Here is a 17,020-nt window from a genome sequence, read left to right as displayed (position 1 = left end):
CATTCCAGTACAACCTGAAACCCCTATGGCGGTAACCACTGCATCATTCTTTACTTTTACTAATGTATAGATTTCTTGAAAACATTATCATTACTTTTCAATAATAATTTTCTGGTAGCATAAATAAGACTTGAAGGAGTCACAATTAATCAAGGATAAAATAGGGAAAGATATCGTTTACGTCACCTATTGTCATTAATGTGCCAACCAGAGCTTCACAGCTGGCTGTCGAAACAAAGGATCTTTTGTTCTTGTGGTTGGCACATTTCAATAACAAAAGCAATGTTCATAAGCAGATATCTTCCTTATTATCCAATAAAGTAATAAGTTCTTATGTACTAATTGATCCCTTTTAGCAATTTTTTTTAAAATCAAGTATACCCTTATTATTACTATGTAATTTTGAATATTATTTCGGTTTCATTGAATGAAAGAACGTTAAATTTTAAAGTTAGTATGTACATGTCTTGAGAGTGTTCGCATATGCAAGTCAAATAAACGCAGTGAACTAAGCAAGAATTCACCTTTCGTCTCACAGTTAGACGGAATTCCGCCCGGCACATCTGTCCCGATAAATTTTGAAAACAGATGTTCTTTAAGAGAATTCAAAACATCTGATAATGCTAAACGATGACTCAACACATACCTCGAGCTCCTTCCATTGATTCGTTGTACAAGCATTCGAATGCTACTTAGATTGAATCGAAGCCTTCGAGATCGAGGATTTCACTTAAACTCGTTGTAAAATTTTCTGCAGATAGCACTCTCTAATCAGAAATGCCAACCTATGGAGATCTAAAATCTGGAGAATTTTTCCTACCGGTCTCCTAACCCCTCCCCCTTGATCAAACTACCCACTCCTCTCCCCTCATCTCCCCCCAAAAACGCACCCACCCGTCCCCCAGCAGCTCCTTCAGAATACAAGAATATTCTGCCGCCATTTGCGGGAAAACAGGGTACTTATGTCAATAATTTTTATTGGTTAATCGGAGATCCAATCAAAGAATCGGTTATATGGCTATGATAGCTAAAGAAACCATTTTGTTTATTTCTATATTACTCAGATATGAAGAAATGCATTAAGAAACAATGAAACGAGTTACAAAAAATCGATTTTTTTCAAACCGTGGGGATGCAATTTGAGTCTAGAATGGAGAAACGTCTGTGAAAGGTTCAGAGTCGTTTTTATCCGGGAGATTTAATGACCCGTACGGGAGACTGGGAGATTCGTTCCCTATCCAGGAGACTCCCGGATAATCCGGGAGAGTTGGCACGTATGTCATTGTCGTTGACAAAGATACCCTGGGAACGAGGTTGAAGTACTCTTATTTTCTGCACACAGTGAAGGAATGGAATTCCTCCTTACCTGATAACATAGTGATGAAATCAATACCCTGAAGGCGCTAAGAATGCCCTGGACAATATGCATTAATTTGAAATCTATGTTTAGTATTATTCCTTTTATTCTCATTTTTCACGTTATTTTACCTTTTAAAGAACCTCCACAAATATTTTCTTTATTGAAAGAGGTGGAGTCAACAGGGGAGAAGAAGAAGAAGAAGAACACAGGCGAGAGTTGAAAGCAATTCGAAACCATGACAATACGATAATGGTTGCAATCAACTTGCAGTGCATATATTCATGTACTCAAAAACAACAAGCCTATGTATTTTCTCTACTTATATAAAAGCTTCATACATGCAGCTGCAAGAGGACAAGACTCTTCCCAAGGAAGGACTTTGATCGGGTTTTTCACACTTGGCGCATTTGCTGCCATAAGTCCACTTACATGGAGAAATAAAAGCTGTGAATTATGAACTTGTAATATTGAGCTTACTCTAAACGAGCGTTGCTTCCCCCAGCAAACTAAAAGGGTTGCTTACAAAAAGCGTGAATAAAGAAAAAAATCCCGCCATTTGAGGTTTTAGAGACCGCCTTCAAGGTATAAAATGAACGATGGAAGAAGCACAAGTTGAAATCATCGCTTCGAACGCCATCTTTGTTTTATACATCAAAGCGCGCGGTCTAGATGTTACAATTTTCAACAGCCAATCAGACAAAAGTCTCCTTTGTTCTATTTTTTGCAATCTGATTGGCTTGTTCCGAGCATGCGCTTGCAAGTAATACAGGACTGAGGACTCTCTCTTTTCCCGCCTGGGTTCCAGGCCCATTTTCAGGGCGGGGTAAGAGGGAGTCCCGGAACAGGACTAGGTACCGTGTGAATCGGGCCTAAGGATCTGACAGCGTCTGTCTTAGCTTAATAACTCGAGGCAAAACAATGCAAGTTGAGACAATTTACAAATTAATTAAGTTAATTAGTTACATTTTATTAACCTTTTCAAAATAAAGTCGGGAAGAATTGTCTAATATCTTGGGGGCGTTTTTAATAAAACAACTATTCCACTCGTGCTTGTTGGATATGAGATGATTATAGCCTCGTGGGCTATCTATCCTCTCATATCCAACGCGCGTTCGTGGAATAATTGATAATTATTATCATTATTGTTATTAGGAATTAGTATATACTCGACCCCAGGCTATTGCATTTCTAGCTTTCTGATCCCGTTTATCAGCGAATAAACGAGGTTTTATCTTATATGCAAAGCAATGCGCCACGTGTCACCGTGTCCAAAAAAATTTCGGCTCGAGCTTTAAGTTTTGTCCGACTGAAAACAACAGGTTTGGAGAAGTGTTTCGCTCGGAAATATAGCAACTTTTGGACAAAGCCTGCCCGGAAGCTACAAAGAAAGCCAGAAAGTTCAACTCTAATCAGTTAAGTCTGTGAAGTTCAAAAGCTTGTAATTCTTGCTGTCTATATTTTAGTCTTCCGGTGTTTTCGCTTAATAAAATTAGCGAGGAAAAACCTCTTCGTGAAGTATTTACTAAAACAATTATTCCATTCGTGCTTATTGGCTATGAGGTGATTATAGCCAACTCGGCGCTACGCGCATCGCCGGCTATTTATCACCTCATATCCAATGCGCACTCCTGGAATAATTGTTAATTATTATTAATAGCATTAGTAGTAATAGTAGTCATATTCATAATGATAATCAATACTAATATTTAATAATAATAATAATAATAATAATAATAACAATAATAACAACAACAAGAACAATTAGAATACACCTTATTCCAAAATGGCCGCGGTTTTAGTATTCTTTTGTTTCCATGCAAATTGGCCCTTATGGCCTCCTTTAAGGTTAAATATTCTTTTAAATTTTACGTTTGAAAGCGAGGCCATGAGAAAACAAAAGAATGCTAAAATGCGGCCATTTTGGAATAAGGTGTATATCACTACAATGTGTAGCGTCGTTTCTTCAATAGATTCAAAGGCGTTGGTTACAAAAACCAGTCGATTCAAACAAATTCCATCGGCAGAGGAAATTGCACTTTAAAAAATTATTTTAAGTTTTCGTTTAAGGAGGCTCGAAATAGTTTCTCCTTTTTTCAAACAAATAAACATATTCTGTCCTTAGATACAGTTAGGGCAATCATATCAAGACGAAATTTGGCCAGGGTATTAAGTACCTATCGTAGATTTTTCACACTATGTTTTCTTTAAAAATAATGTTACCATGGCAACGATATTAGGCATTTTTTTGACCCTTAAAATCAACATATATGGTCCTTTTTGAAGAAACGGGACGGTGAAATTTTCCCATTCATCGTTACCAGATAATGTTAGAAATATTCTCTAAAATATTTAAAATTCAACAAAATCTGTAGGTCAGTTTTTCAGAAAAATAAGTTTTTTTGAATTGTGTCTCTAATTACTTTTTTCACCTACAGAATTTTTTTTAAATTTGAAAGACAAACGGTTTAAATTAATCTGAGCTAACATGCAAAAAATCAAAAAAATTCACCGTCCAGAAGCAGAGATATAAACGAGTAAAGTTGCAAAATCAGGAAAAATTAGGGGGTTACAAGATCAGCATTTACGCATGCGTCACCCGCTAATCGAGTCCGCGCGCGAGTGGAGCTACAGGTCAACACAAACGGATTTAAGTAACTATTAAACCGTTTAAGTAGAATTTTCGTAGTTTTCGTGAATAGGAGATGTCTATTTATATGCCATGTATATAGGAATTGGAGAAAGGTAAGCGAAATTAGCGGTATTTGTTTATTTCTGGTGACCCATTTAAATCATGAGCTGACGCAAGCAGCTTACGAATTGCGTGTGTGGCTTACGCGCGCGCGCTCAGCTGAAAACCCTTTCGAGCCTCCTTAAGCTTGGCATTGGAACGAGCAGACCGGATTATCCGGGAGTCTCCCGGATACGGAACGAATCTCCCGGTCTCCCGTACGGATAAAAAACGTTTCTCCATTCTAGACTCAAATTGCCTCCCCAAGTTTAAAAAAAAATCGCTTTTTTCAAACTCGTTTCATTCTTTCTTAATGCATTTCTTCATCTCTGAGTTTCAAACACACGCCATATAACCAATTGTTTGATTGGATCTCCGATTAACCAATAAAAAATCTTGACATAAGTACCCTGTTTTCCGGCAGTTTCACAATGGCGGCAGAATATTCTTGTATTCTGAAGGAACTGCTGGGGGATGGGTGGGTGCGTTTAGGGGGGGGGGGGTGGAAGAGGAGCGGGTAGGTTGATCGAGGGGGGAGGGGTGAGGAGACCGGATGGAAAAAATCTCCAGATTTTAGATCTCCATAGGTTGGCACCTCTGTTAACGTCCTCAGATAAATTGTTCCAGAATTCAGGAACGGCAACAGACGAATCACATTTTCCTTCGGAGCATTTTTGGGTGATAACATTTGTTTCAGATGGAATTCTCTTGAGACTCCACGGATATTTAACAATTATTCCATGAGCGCGCGTTGGATATGAGTTGGCTATACTGTAACCAGTCTCATGTCTAACAAGCGCAAGTGGAATAATTGTTTTATTCAATTCCTTAAACTCCAAAAGTTTGGAAGTACGAAATACTAGCGAAAAAAGGGAGAAAATTCTAGCGAAATCGAAAACTTTTCGCGTACTTCTAAGCGTCGGAATTGATCCAAACTTTCCACAAAACGGTTTTTTCCGGCGAAAAAAAATTAGTTTAGGAACGCTTAGCGCAATCAATTACCATATAAGGTCAAACATGTACGTTAATATACCTTCATCTACATTCATTCACGTTCATTTGCATTCATGTACCTTCCGGCATTCAAATTCATCAGTTTACCTTAATATACCTTCATGGATGTTCATTTACCTTCATTTACCTTCATCTACCTTGATTCACCTTGATTCACCTCTATCTACCTCCATTCACGTTTATCTACCTTCCTCTAGCTTCATTTACCTTCATCTTCCTTCATTCACATTCATCTACTTTCATCTACCTTCATTCAAGGTCATCAACCTGCATTCACATTCATTTACCTTCATCTCAAGAAAGAGATTATTTGCTATGCGAATAGAATTTTCATGGCTTTCTTCCCGAGGAATTCAGTGAATTTCTACTGTGCAACATGGAATGCACGTGCTTTGAATTGTTATGCAACAGTTTTGTTATGTAATAGCATAGGAGACGGGCGGGGCCTGCCCCACTCGTGATGACTTTTGGCCAGGCTACAAAGCAGGCACACATTTATTCATTCTTGTTTTTCTTCGCTGGATCACACTTCGTTTTTACATCCCTCCTCCTCCCCTTGGCCTGTCCTCTTTTTCCTTAGGGTAACTTGTTTAGTATATTTTGCGTTTTTGTGCCCTCACCTTTACTGGGCTCAACACATTTTATAGAGCAATTATTTTTGTAATAAATTCAAGAAAGTTTGAATGATTAAATCGGCTTTGGGCCTTTGCCCTTAGCCATTTTACTCCATCTGGGATTGTCTGTTTTTATTCTAGTGCCCAGTAAACGAGCGCGGGTATGCAGCCCACTAGCTTACAAGGTCCTATCCAATGGAAAGGGAGAAAGGCATAAATTCCTATTTTTTAGGGTTTTACTAAGTGCAGGGGAACATTTTGATATATTTGAGATTAAATTCTCAATAAAAACTGGTAAATTCTTCAAAAAAGAAACCTTTCTGCCAAAAAAAGAGCTGATAATTTAAGGCTGGTTTGGCCAGCCGAAATATAGTACACCACTAAAATCAAATCTACGTTGTATCGGCTCTTGCTAAAAAAATTTAGCTTCTCAACTTGTAGTTACGCCAATCAGATCAACCCACTGATCCAACGTACACCGACAGGAAGATTGTCCACGGTTGCTTGCTTCAAAACTCGATAATTTAAAGCGTGTTTGATTGATAACCTTCAAAAACTCGTGCCCAGACTTTCTCAGTGTTTTTGGTAGCATGCAAAGGAGTCTGGGATATCATTAGCATGCTTGTGCAAATGCCTTGTAGAATTAAGGAGGCAGGTAATTCAATCCAATTTCATCCTCTTTGTTTTCGAACAACAGTCGTTTTATTAATTCATATGCCATCTCTGTAAAGACAGTTGTATCTTTGTCTTTACAGCAATATTTAATTTTAAAAAAGTTCAAATATTTTTCAGCCTGATACGTTTTGTGATGGCTGTTAGAGTGGTAACCCATTCATGTCCAAAAAAGGATAACACTTAACTTTAGATACCGTAACTTTGAATAAACTAATTGAAAATAAGAAAATTTAATTCACCTGAAAATTTTCTTGCGACTTATCTTACTCAGTGATATAATTTTGTAGGTGAAAGACAAGTTTTAACACTTTCTATGAAGGATGCATGCCATCTTGTCTCTTAGAGGTTGTATAAGGCATTGGTTACTTTTAAAAGTGGAATAGGGAGTATTTCGAAGTATTTAGAGACTTCAGAGCACTCGACAACGCTTTAACTCCGTTACTCTTCTCGTGGACATTCCATCTTGCTATGCTTGTCTGACAAGACAAAACAAGTCCCAAATAACCCCCAGCAAGAGAAGATGAGGTAAGAGAGCGGATTCCCATAGACCGTATTCATAACCTTGCATACGGAACCCGCGCCCGCAGTGCGCGCGGCAGTCAAAACTGTGCTATCCTGTCAATCATTTGCCCTTTCACCGGAAACAGTGCATTTCGGTTGTTCGTAAATGACATTGTTGTCAATCTACCCCTTCGAAAGGATGCGGTCAAAGTCTTTATTCGCGAAGTTAACTCAAATAAATACATTATCAATACGGTTTTGCCGTCTTCTTACACTTGATTCGAAAATACCAGCCTGAATTCGTCTTAGAATAGTTAGAAAAAGCACAAATAAAAGCCAAAGCACAACAGGTTACGTTCGAATTCTGCTCGTCGACAACCCAAGTTTGTTGACAAAAAAATTGCCGCAAAATGTTTTAAATGGTTTTCTGGCCCTTTATTAGTAATGGCGCTCACGTGCATTTTAAATGGAGTATCGGGAAAGAAAAATTGTCAAGCTGATACTTGTTTCGTATGAACATACATTTTCAAGTAGCGAAAATTTGTATAAGCACTACAAAACTTTTACTAACCATTGCCCGAAGGAACACCATTTGGAAGCTGCAAGGAAGCCGCTGATGAATTTTGCACAAAAACCTCCGCCCCTAACACCGGAAAGCCAGACTTGGAAAGTTTTTCAGCGGAAGGCTCGCTAAGGAAGAGTTTCTAGAGTTTGCCCTCCCGCAGGTCGCCAGAAAGGTGCAAACAAGCTGATTCATGTCTGAAAACAGCAAGATCTCGAAGGGACATTCAAAATGGTGTTTCTTGTATTGTGCGAAAATTTATTTTTCCCTCAATCCCAAATAAGAACTTGCTGTGTCTTGCAATTCAACAGTGAATTGCTATTGGGCCAATAAGAGAATCAACATCAACAAAGAGGCACTTCCAGGGGTTTGGGGAAGAAGAGAACATGGCTAATTTGAACTGGGGAACAGAGTAACATACATACATACATACATACATACATCCATACATACATAAACTTTATTTAACGTGGGTAGAAACACTTAGCTGAAGCTATTTTACAGGTTTTCCACAAAATAATATTGAAGAAAAAATAAATATATACATGAAAATGTAAGAATATGAATAAAATATCTAGTATCTAAAATTTCAAAATTTAGGTAACTAAAATTTAATGTTCCTCACTGGTTTTTTTAACAATATCAAAATATTTTAGGGAACAAGGGAAGAAAACCAATTTAAATTTTAGGGATCAAAAAGCTGGGAACAAGTTTGAAAGTAATTTGGGGAACAAGGAAACACAAGCAAATATTTAAAGGGAACAAGGACTCCTCTCCCCAAGAGGGCCTCATCAAATGTTCTGCCTCTATCCAACAGCTCAAACAAGCTATTCCAACAATTTTTGAATGACCAACAGGAAAAGAAGACTCTTTTAGAGAAATTAATTATTTATAATAACACTTTAGCATGCAAAACAATGCTCAGATGCTTACGAGCACCCTCATGTCTATTTTTTTAAAAAAGCACCATGAAGTATTCCTTGTGGCTGGCTGGTTTAGGCATTGTTTCATCTTTCAACATTGGGCAAAACCAAATCAACTCCATTCTCAGAGGGCACTGGCGAAAGAAGCTAGAAGAAAAAACTGGCCCTAATCCAATTCTCCCAAGGTAATCTTTACAGAATAAGATTATTGAAGGAACACTTTTGAGTGCCAACCTTAAGCCTTTTAAAGCAAGTGCAAACAATATTAATAGTCTTTAAATTCACAAAATGTCAAACAGCATATTTTAGTCTCATATTCAATTAGATTTGGCTGCAATATTCCTTAAAACTACGCAGAACTATTTACCATAGAATGTGGAACATTTCCTGCCTATCTAAATATGCCGCAAAAGGGCTCCAAAAAGCAACCAGTTAAGTTTTTAGATAAAGATACACAATACCTAAAAAATAGATTACTTGATGTGATCAAGACATTGAATGACCAAGCAATAAACAAATGGCAGCAATGTATGTTAGGTTCACAAAGTGGGGAAAAAATATTCCTCAACTGATGTTTCAATATGCATTTAAATAAATTTTCTATCAACAATTCAAGGGACTGACTTTTCACTGGTATTGATTAACATTTCCATGATAAGTTTGAAAGTGAATCTGGCAACCACAGTGCCCTATGAAATGGGAAATAACTTTTAAAAACAAGCTCTTTAAACTAACATTTTACAAGGGACACCATTGTTGATGCCCTGCGAAGAACAAAGATTAAATTGAAAGAAGAGTTGGTCTGGAGTTTATCCACAATGGACAGTTAGTGGCTGCATTCACTAATGTAGAGAACAAACACATCAAGTTTCTTCTCAAGCAACCAGGTGTTGAAGGAGCTATTCAATTTCCAAAGAACTATGGTAGTGTACAACAGTACCTGTACCTGGCCTGAAACTGAAACTTGTGGAGCCAAACAACTTGTTGAGCTTAGCACTTAAACTGGGTAGATAATTATGTCAACAAATATTGTCTATTCAACCAACAGTTTCTCCTAATTTTGTGTACCATTCACTTGTTGGTTTCTTAATAAAAAAATCGCTAATTGAATTAAGGATTCAAGTTCTTTAAAATCATCAAAGTTACTTTGTGCCACCAGGAACAAACGAAAAAATACATCAAAAGCCATCGAATTTGGCATAAAGCAGCATAGCGCTTCACCTGAAGTTCGATCATGACGGACACGAACAAGAGCTGAAAAAACTTCATATGGTCAGAGGACCAAATTTGATTGATCAGTTATCGGACATCAAAGTGCTGAACAAACCAAGGCATTTCGCCGTAAACATCGAAAAACGTTCACTCAGCAACGTCTTCTTCTTCTACAGAATAAAGTTCAAAAAGCGATCGTGATTGTTAGTCACATGCTAGCCCATGTCATAAACTGGATAAAGTGGATTGGCAAATTGATTGTCAGAACAATGCGTCATGTTCAGAAGGCTGAGCGAATGTCCACCGAACGTAAACAACTGGCGTGACGTCGGATAGCAGAAGGATAGCACAGTTTTTCCCGCTCGCTGAATTCTGATTGGTCAGTTTAAATTTCAGTAGCTCCCGCCGTATGCAAGGAAATGGCGGTCAAGAAATTATTCTTTTGTCTTTGTGCTAATCATCCTAAAATAGCCTCACTTTGGAACAAAAAATCTTTTGAATTTTGCTCGTGTTTACGAGGCTAGTTAGGATGATCAGCATAAAGACAAAAGAATAATTACTTAGCCGTCATTTATAAATACGGTCTATATAGTATACCTCTATTAGTATTTGATGATAATGTGTACATTATGAATACGCTCTATGCCCATCACAGTTTTTAAAAATCTCTTTTTGATTTCTCAAACCCATTTTAAGTTCTCGTTCCTAACGCCACAAATATTTAAAATTTCATTACCTCATTACAACTGGCCAAATAAGGTCCCTCTCTAAGAATAGCTGCGTAGCGAAGATTAGATTTTAGAAAAAATATCATTGGTCCGTGTATGGGGGGTCCACAGAAAGGCCAGAGAAACAACTTCTCTCGTGAACCACCATGTTTACAACAGCGCATTTTAGGCGTCCCAGTCTGCATGAAACCATCTCTCACCTCTGTCTCGAGAAAACCAGACACGCACGGTTCTTACGTTACGTTTATGCCTGTAGAATCGTGAAGTGAAATGTCAAGTGCTGGTAAAGACCAGCATGTTAATTTTTTTGGTAGGCTATTTTAGGTATCGAAGAGTCAGAACATTTGCGCATGCGCTGACGGAATGTTTGAACACAAGAGAGAAAAACGCAGTACCTCCAGACACCGGCGCTGGAGCGTCGTACCAAACGAGTCATCCCGGGATTTCGGCCCGTGCGATCGCTTTTGGACGCAGTTGGCCCTTCGCTGCTTTCTGCTACCGACCTTGCCTCCCGATACGGCATTGAGGGAGAGATATGTCGGCCCCTAAACCATATGTGACAAATCCCACGCCTACTCACAGCTCCAAACCGCCCTTGTCAATATAGCATAAGAATAAACTGGCTTATATATTCAAAAAAAAAATCAAATTACATGTCATATGGTAAGCACTGGAGTCGAAGATTACAAAGTGTGCGCATCAGCATTGCTAAAGGTAATATACATACAGTCATAAGCTTTTTCCGAATAACTACCGGAGCTAATATCATCGAGACATTACATTTACAGCTAAAATACATAGCATATACAGATACCTACTAAATACATAATATTTAAAGATATATTCATTAAAAAGAAAAGCCGCTGTACAAAGTGCGGCCCTGGATTCTCTTTTAACACCAGTAAACTCATAGGTACGGATAAAATCAATTAGCGCATTCTGCAACTTAGCTGATACGTAAGAAAAAAGAGAACTAAGACCATAACTGGTTGTTCCAGGTTTATTGAGGAACAGAATGTAATTTCCGCGAAGATCAGCAATACGAGGAAATTTTGAATGCGCTTATTGCATAAAGATGTCGAGCTTGACTTTCGTAGTAAGAGGACAGGTAATCTAATCTGCAAGTATAAATATCGTTATTCTCTTATTTACATGATTATACCGTTTCTTTGACACGAGAATTACAGCGAAATGAAAGCACAACTTTGTCGCGAATTTTCTATGATAAAAACTTGTTCAGAAATCCAAAATCTACGTTAACAGCACACACCAGGCCTACTCCTGGCTATCTGGCTAGAAATCATTTCCTCTGGCTGCGCTTCAGTCATTCGATGAGGGCCAGTCTCGTGCTTCTTAAGTTGCCTCGCTCATGCCCAAAAAGAATTCTGGGTAATTCTGCCATTCCATGACAAGGGAAGACTCCCGATTCTCATTTTTCATATAAGCAGAAAAACCCTTTTTTCAAAAAAAAAAAAACCACATACTTTTATCAAGCAATACGAGGAAATTTTGAATGCGCTTATTGCATAAAGATGTCGAGCTTGACTTTCGTAGTAAGAGGACAGGTAATCTGCAAATATAAATATCGTTATTCTCTTATTTACATGATTATACCGTTTCTTTGACACGAGAATTACAGCGAAATGAAAGCACAACTTTGTCGCGAATTTTCTATGATAAAAACTTGTTCAGAAATCCAAAATCTACATTAACAGCACACGCCAGTCCTACTCCTGACTATCTGGCTAGAAATCATTTCCTCTGGCCGCGCTTCAGCCATTCGATGAGGGCCAGTCTCGTACTTCTTAAGTACTTCTTCTTGAATAAGGGTAAATTCTGGGTAATTCTGCCATTCCATGACAAGGGAAGACTCTAAGTGTCCTACCAGCAAAATACCGCATCGATTGAAGATTTTAGCTTTCAGAACTTGCCCAAATTGTACGGGTAGGTCCTGGAATTGGTCCACAGAAAGGCCAGAGAGACAACTTCACTCGTGAACCACCATGTTTACAACAGAGCATTTTAGGCGTCCCAGTCTGCATGGAACCATCTCTCACCTCTGTTTTCTTTCAAAGGGTTGCTTTTACCCACATTCCGGCTTAATGATGCCAGCCTAGGGGCTTCTGTGGACGAAGATGGCCCAAAAAACCACGTATAAAATGATAAACCTACCAGATTAAGGTGAACTTGCTCGCTCTCCTGGTGTGAACTGGACTTTTGTTCATACCTGAGCCCACATTGACCCAAAACAGCAGATGTTTCAAAGAGTACTTCTTACACGGAACCTTACAGGGCAGAACGAAGTTGTGCAGACCGTTTAGCGCCGAAAAAGTACAAAAAAAATCAAACAAACATGCACTTAGCACTTAAAAGGTTAACAAGTAAGTAATACAAAGAGTGTGGAGTAATAATCATGACCGACTCTGTGATCTGCCGCAACATCGCATCGTTATGAGAAGTTCCTGTATTAAACATTCATGACAAATTATGGAACATCACCTTCATGTCTATCACACGAATGAAAAAAGCCAAAAACTTGGAATGTTGTAGGAGAGAAATTTAGAAATCTCCTCTCCAATTCTTAGGTCTTTGCGGTGCATCGTTTCTCAGTTGAGTATTTGAATTGTCGAATCATTTCCCGCAACTTTGCAGAGTTTTGGGTGGAGCCGCCATGTTGGTGCAACCTTCGTTGTGTACCAAGTTTTACTTGGTAATAAGTTTTAACATTTGTTTCTATGAAGGATGCATGTCATCTTGTCTGTAAGTGTTTGGTTTGTCGAATAGAGCTGTTATTGGCTTTGATAGGAGAGGGTCTCAGACCTCAATGAGGTTAACCGTTAGCCGTGACAAATCAAGAAAATTTAACCGTTAGGCGTGAAAATGACAAAAAAATATTAACCGTTAGCCGTGAAAAAAAAATTAAAATTTAGCGTGATTTTTTTTACTTTTTAAAGTGGAATAGGGATGTTTCGAAGTAATTAGTCTATATAATAAGAGACTTCAGAGCACTCGACACCGTTTCACCTTCTTTGCTATTCTCGTGGACATTCCATCTCGCTAAACTTGTCTGACAAGACAAAACGAGTCCCAAATAACCCCCAGCAAGAGAAGATGAGGTAAGAGAACGGACCCCAATGCCCATCACAGTTTTTACAACGCTATTTTATGGTTTCGAAAAGCTATTTTAATTTCTATTTCCCAACGTCACGAGTATTTAAAACTTCATTACGTCATTACAACTGGCCAATCAGGTGACTCTATAAAAATAGCTGCGTAGCTAAGATTAGATTTAAAAAATTACTATCATTGGCCCGTGTATGGGGGATCCGTTCTCTTACCTCATCCTCTATTGCCCCAAGTTGGAGGTCTTGACAAAAATGTAAGTCGCATTCTGATGACCAATGACTTATTTTTTTCAGTGTGTACTAACACCCTAGTAACTAAAACAGAGAGCCCCAAAAAAAGTAAAAAAAAGACTTTCATTTTCAACGAGGGACGTTTCTTTGTTTTTCATGTAAGTTAACCGTGACGGAAAAAAAGTAACCATTAGCCGTGAAAAGCCAAATTTTCTAACCTTAGTCGTGAAAGCCATTCCCCCATTGAGACCCCTTAAGAGGGTAGAAGTCAAGGAAAGCTTCCTATTTTGTTCCTATTTTGGGATGACAATTCCTATTTTTTTCCTATTTTTGGCCACTGTCTTTCCTATTTTCTCGGAGTGTCATTTGTCACTTGACACCCTGGTAGGTAGCTGAAGGTATATTATAACTTAAATGAACATGAATGAAGGTAGATCAAGGTAAAACAAGATAGATGAAGGTAAATGAACGCGGATGAAGGTAGATGTAGGTAGTTAAAAGTAAATGGACGTTAGTGAAGGTATATGAGGGTAAATGAACGCAAATAAAGGTAAATGGAGATAACTGAACGCGGATGAAGGAAGATGTAAGTAGCTGAACGTAAAAGAACTTGAATAAGGGTATATTAAGGTAAGCTAAGGTATATGAACGTGAATGAAGGTATATGAAGGTAAGTGACGGTACTTGCTGAAGGTAAATGAAGGTAAGTAAAGGCAGATGACGATGAATGAACGCGGATGAAAAGAAATGTGGCGTTTTCAGGTGTTTTTCAAAGTTGCTGGGAAAACATTATCTGTTCCTTTTTCCCAGCAAGACACAAAAGAAATTTCCCAGCCAGCTAGATAAAATTGGTTGGTTTCCCAGCCAGCTGATCAAATTTATTTCCCAGCCAGGAATTCCACGAGCTTTCAAATCCCTCGATCCAAAGCGACCGGACAAAAGCGACAAAACCGGGACAAAACAGGTTTTTTCCGCAAGCGCAATCACTCTGACCAGCCGTCGTATGTTTGTGACTATTCTCTGGGAGAGGGAAGGGGTTCTTTTTTTTTTTTTTTTAGTCGTCCTCAGTCTTCAGAGTTTCTACAGCCAGTAATTTCCAGGCAAAACCTCAATCAATAACAAAATTTCCCAGCCAGCTCATCGAAACACCTTTATTTTTGCCAGCCAGCAAGATTCCTCTGGGGAACAGATAATGTGATGAACAGATTCGTTGGGTGCCCCTGTAGATGAATGTGAATGCCGGTTGATCACCATGAATGAAGGTAAATGAAAGTGGATGAATGTGAATGAAGGAAGATGAAGGTAGATGAAGGTAAATAATGGTAGAGGAAGGTAGATAAACGTGAATCGGAAGGTAAATGGAGGTGAATTAAGGCGAATCAAGGTAGATCAGTGAAGGTAAATGAAGGCTAATGAAGGAAAATGAAAGTAAATGAATGTGAATGAAGGTATATTAAGGTAAATGAACGTGAATGAAGGTAAATGAAAGTAGATGAATGTGAATGAAGGAAGATGAAGGTAGATTAAGGTAAATGAACGTGAATGAAGGAAAATGACGGTAAATGAACGTGATTGAAGGTAGATGGCGGTAATACCACAACATCAAGCTTTATTACCAAAATAAAAAAAGTTAAAGTTTACAATAATTTATAATATATTAATACAAAATAGCAATGTTTAGTCAGGATAACTAAAAAGCTAATCCAGCTGAGTAAAACTAAGTAATGTTTAAATAGAGGAGGTAGGTTGGCACTAAAGCATGAGTAAATCAATTAATTAGTCAATAAAAAGAGACGAAAAGGAAAAATAAATAAATAAATTCCAGTTGAAAACTCATGAGCAGTAAGACTGTAACATGTTTAACTTGACTTTGTTTAATTAAGGGGGAGTTGCTTTCTTCAAGGTGATTCCAAACTTTTACAGCTGCAAAGCAAATGTTGAATTTACCATAGTTTATTTTGATGGTATTGATATAATAGGTTGATTTAGAAGCAAGCCTGGTATATTGTTTGAGTGTACAGATCCTACTGATTGAAAAAAAAATGTCAAAGGAAGATGGAAGAAGATTATAGTAATAGTGATACATAAGAAGTGCATTGTGAAGGGTACTCAGTTAATTTCAGGATCTTTAATACCATAAAAAGAGGCTCAGAGTGTTCATCTGGTTTTGAAAAAGTTATAATACGTATAGATCTCTTTTGAAGAGTTATTAAGGGTTTAAGAGTAGAACTATAAGTAATGCCCCAAATTGATAAACCATAGGTGAGGATGATGGCTCCGTCGATCTCGAGAGACCATGGTAGACTGCGCCCAGGCTTGTCACTTTGTGTTGCAGCGCCGGGTGTGGCTGTAAAGGCCGATGCGGGACCCGCATTGCCTGTTGCATCTGCTGCAGGTAAAGACCGGCTCCTGTCTTCCTGTCTGGGATGGGGCTGACTGTAGCAGCTGCTCCTTGCGAAGGCGTTTCTCTTCCCAGCGGGTTGCTCTCCTCTCCTCTGCTTCCTTGATGACTGCTTGTGTGGTGGACCGCCAGCCAGATCGGTCCGAGGCTGCTGACTCTAGGTCGGAGGGGTTGAACCCACCAGCCTTCAGATCACGCTTGCACACATCCTTGTAGCGGAGGGCTGGACGTCCTGTGGGTCTGGTGCCAGTGGCCAGCTCCCCAAACAGCATGTCTTTGGGGATGCGGCCGTCATCCATTCGAGTGACATGGCCAAGCCAGCGCAGACGTCTCTGGGTCAGGATGGCAAATATGCTGGGCATCCCTGCCTTGGCCAGGACGTCAATGTTGGTGACGTGGTCTTGCCAGGTGATGCCAAGGAGTCTGCGGAGGCAGCGCATGTGGAAAGCATTCAGCCTGCGTTCCTGGTAGGAGTAGAGGGTCCATGCTTCACTGCCGTAGAGGAGAGTGCTCAGTACACAGGCCTGGTAGACTCTCATCTTGGTGTTTGTGGAGAGCATGGTGTTGTCCCACACTCTCTTTGTCAGGCGGGCCAATGCTGTTGCTGCCTTGCCAATCCTCGTGTTCAGCTCTGCATCAAGGGAGAGGTTGCTGGAGATGGTGGACCCGAGGTAGGTGAACTTGTCCACCACTTCGAGGGTGTGGTCGCCGATCGAGATGCTCGGGTCGTTGCTGACGTCTTGACCCATGACCTGTGTCTTTTTCAGGCTGATAGTGAGGCCGAACTCTGTACAGGCAGCTGCAAAGCTGTCAATGAGCCGCTGCAGTGCTGCCTCCGAGTGGGCTGCTATTCCAGCATCGTCAGCGAAGAGGAGCTCTCTGATCAGCACTTTCTGCACCTTTGTCTTTGCCCGGAGACGTGACAGATTGAAGAGGCCTCCATCAC

Source organism: Montipora capricornis, chromosome 2 (assembly GCF_036669925.1).
Source record: "Montipora capricornis isolate CH-2021 chromosome 2, ASM3666992v2, whole genome shotgun sequence".
In the NCBI taxonomy this organism is placed as follows: Eukaryota; Metazoa; Cnidaria; class Anthozoa; order Scleractinia; family Acroporidae; genus Montipora; species Montipora capricornis.
Note: the sequence above shows the minus strand (reverse complement) of the source record.